The sequence below is a fragment of the Siphateles boraxobius genome, unplaced genomic scaffold (assembly GCF_051911475.1).
Source record: "Siphateles boraxobius isolate OS27281-9 unplaced genomic scaffold, OSU_SipBor_1 31, whole genome shotgun sequence".
NCBI lineage: Eukaryota > Metazoa > Chordata > Actinopteri > Cypriniformes > Leuciscidae > Siphateles > Siphateles boraxobius.
In genome coordinates, this window is record NW_027508931.1 from 14780917 (window position 1) to 14784449 (window position 3533).

Genomic DNA, 3533 nt, shown 5'->3' on the forward strand with positions numbered 1-3533 from the left:
GATAGTAATAATATAAATTAGTAAACAATCACAAATATCATACAAAGGTGCAAAAAACGGAAAGAAAACAAATAAATAACTCAATCCCCGCAATGGGCTCGCATGCAGATGGTTTGGTGCTCCGATTTTTGGCACTAATAAAGTTAAGCGTCCGCCTCCAAAGTTCAGCAAACAAAGTAACGTTAGATCAATATATCAATTAAAACCAGACAGCAACGATCCCCTTCATCAGTGGGGTGACACAATCTTCTCACAGATGACAACGAGGAAGCAACAAGTTTGTAATGTAGACTGTAGCAACAGCAGAAAAGGCAAAAGCCACAACCGATTATAGCACCAGCAGGCAAAACAGAGAGCCCGGACGAGAGGGAAAATCCTAAGCCAATGCAAAGAAAAACATCACTAAGATGTATGCCTCAATTGTTAAATTTTCAGCTCGTACTACAGTTGTATGCACAATAATACTTACCGGAAGGGGATGATGCGTTCACACAATGTGCTTGTCCTTTCACAGGCACGGATACTCAAAAATCATGCAATCCGCTGTTCAGATGGACTACAGCGACACTGCACATAACTCAAAACAATCAGCCGATCCTAAACCCCCAAACGAAAACAAACAATACGCTTTCCACAAACAGTTCGCACATACCTGAAAGGCGAGCAGCCAGCGAATGCACCCACCGCGATAAGCCGAGGGAAACCGGAGAAGAAAGACAGGCTAAACACAACACTAATTGTCAGTCCCATACATACAAGAAACTAAAAACAAAGATTACTATATGCTATAGCACATACCTACAGCCACTGTCAACAACAGAAGGAGTCGTCGGACGTGACGCCTCCCAGCCCATAGCCAACCAGCTCTTAGGGATTCCCTGCTAATAGGTGCTCACTAATGTCAATCATCTCGTTCATTCGGTTACATATTGTTTACTCCCTGGTTGTTGATTATTATTCCGCTGTTGTTATTTTTGGCATCCTAAGTATAATTTATTTGTTGTCTTATTGTGCTCACTGGTTCTTTATTGTTTATGTATTGTGCCCCATTGTGATTTTGACAAGAACTGCATTATTATTATTATTGTGATTCGTTGTATAATGAGAAAAAGGATCTGAAGATAAATCAAAAACCAAAACAGTGAAGATTTTAATTTAATGTGTACAACATTTAGATCACCTGACCAAGAAGCTTATGCATACAGCACTATGCATGTTTCATCCTAAAAGATACACACGGTATCTTCCACTCATGCACCATGACATGACAACACCAATCCCCTCTAAGGAGCCTCTTCTTGTTTGCTGACCAGTATTCAATACTGTAATAAGACTATATTTTATAGACATCTATGTGTACAGAATGAATGAACCGTTTACAAAAGACCCCATTTGGACCATTATTCAGTTTGTGATGATGAACATGGGAGTTGAAGTAGAACGTTTTGGGTTACGTGTGTAATCCCAGTTCCTGAGAAGAGAATGAGATGCTGCGTCAGCTGCTGACGCTATGGGTAGGTAGTCTGGCGGAGTCCAGTGTCTGATGCCCGGTGTCTGTTCCATTAATAGGCTGACGCAGTGTGATGACAGCACAAGGTGCGCCCCAACGAATTAGAAGGGCGCCTGACAGCACGTCATCAAATTAGTATATTCAGAAAGAAGGGAACAAGGGGTTACATACAAAGACCTTGTAGTTCCCTTTTGAAGGAACTTCTATGCTGAGTTAGCTGCTGATGTTATGGGGACGTCACAATAATTACACCATGCTGTCCAGTGTCTGCTTGTAGAACTTAACCATCTAGTGTTCTTCGGTCATTTTTTTTTTTTACTTCATCGGAATGGTACAAAACTTGGTAAAGGTTTTGGCACTTGCTATGTGTACAAACAAATTATGGACATGATTAATAAAGGTTAAATGGTCCTGAAAAAAAAATAGTCACACTTGTGCATAACCTCACTTAACATCCAAACCTGTGGAGAAGAGAGTATAACGGCTGTTATTCAGTAATCTCAAACATCTGTCCAGCTCTTTTAAAATATTTTATATGGGTGTCACATGTCTGTCCGGTCTTGTGTTGCACATGGGTGTTTGTTATGTTGAGCCATGTGCTCTCGTCATTGTTGACCCCTCCCTCTTGTTATCTGATTATTGGTTTATTTGCTCCACCTGTCTGTCTCGTTACCCTCCTTGTTTGCCTCCCTATTTAGTCTTCCTGTGTTTGCTGTCCTGTGCTCGTTCGTTGTCATTGTTACGTGGTTTAGTCGTGTGGAGTTCTGTGCCTGTCCTGTCTGGTCTGTGTTGGATTTAGTTTTGAAACATTGGAATTCTTTTGTTGGTTTGTTTATTTTATGTTTTATCTTTATTAAATTCTTCATTTCACTCCGCATTTGAGTCCTCTTCTCCATTTCTCCACAACCCACCGTGACAGAACGAACGAGCCAATGTGGATTCAGCGGAGCGAACTTTCTCCTGCAGAATGAGGAAAGGAGGGCAGCAGAGTCATCATCACTGGATCCGTCAAGCGTGGGGACTTCATCGATGGTTTTAGCCAGCCTCGAGTTTGCACACATCCGTCAGAAAGGACGGAGGAGGAGAAGGAGACCTGCGCCTGCCCAGCCAGAGACTGTTCACGTCCCGTCTGCCCAGTCAGAGACTGTTCACGTCCCGTCTGCCCAGCGAGAGACTGTTCACATCCCGTCTGCCCAGCGAGAGACTGTTCACGTCCCGTCTGCCCAGCCAGAGACTGTTCACGTCCCGTCTGCCCAGTCAGAGACTGTTCACGTCACGTCTGCCCAGCGAGAGACTGTTCACGTCACGTCTGCCCAGCGAGAGACTGTTCACGTCACGTCTGCCCAGCGAGAGACTGTTCACGTCACGTCTGCCCAGCGAGAGACTGTTCACGTCACGTCTGCACAGCGAGAGACTGTTCACGTCACGTCTGCACAGCGAGAGACTGTTCACGTCACGTCTGCCCAGCGAGAGACAGTACACGCTCTGTCTGCCCAGTCAGAGACTGAGCACGTCCAGTCTGCCCAGTCTGAGACAGATCCGGAAATGCCCATTTGTGTGGCCGTCAAGGCACTTACGGACTATTTGGAACGTCTGGCGCGGATCCTGGATATGTCTGTATCTGCTGTTTACGAGTCAGAGCCAGAGTCGGTTCCAGAGCCGGGGCCAGTGTCTGCTGTTCCAGAGCCGGAGCCAGTGTCTGCTGTTCCAGAGCCGGAGCCAGTGTCTGCTGTTCCAGGGCCGGAGCCAGTGTCTGCTGTTCCAGGGCCGGAGCCAGTGTCTGCTGTTCCAGGGCCGGAGCCAGTGTCTGCTGTTCCAGGGCCGGAGCCAGTGTCTGCTGTTCCAGGGCCGGAGCCAGTGTCTGCTGTTCCAGGGCCCGAGCCAGTGTCTGCTGTTCCAGGGCCGGAGCCAGTGTCTGCTGTTCCAGGGCCGGAGCCAGTGTCTGCTGTTCCAGGGCCGGAGCCAGTGTCTGCTGTTCCAGGGCCGGAGCCAGTGCCTGTTCCAGGACCGGAGCAAGAGCCAG

General features: G+C 46.9%; 1 long non-coding RNA gene across 1 annotated transcript; it reads right to left on the reverse strand.

Moving 5' to 3' along the window:
* Positions 1–262: 262 nt before the first annotated feature.
* Positions 263–724, reverse strand: LOC143696962 (uncharacterized). The gene is made up of 3 exons (XR_013186102.1): positions 653–724; positions 470–567; positions 263–376 (listed from the first exon to the last, which is right to left on the reverse strand). It is a non-coding gene; the product is annotated as an uncharacterized LOC143696962 (long non-coding RNA).
* Between the last annotated feature and the right edge of the window lie 2809 nt (positions 725–3533).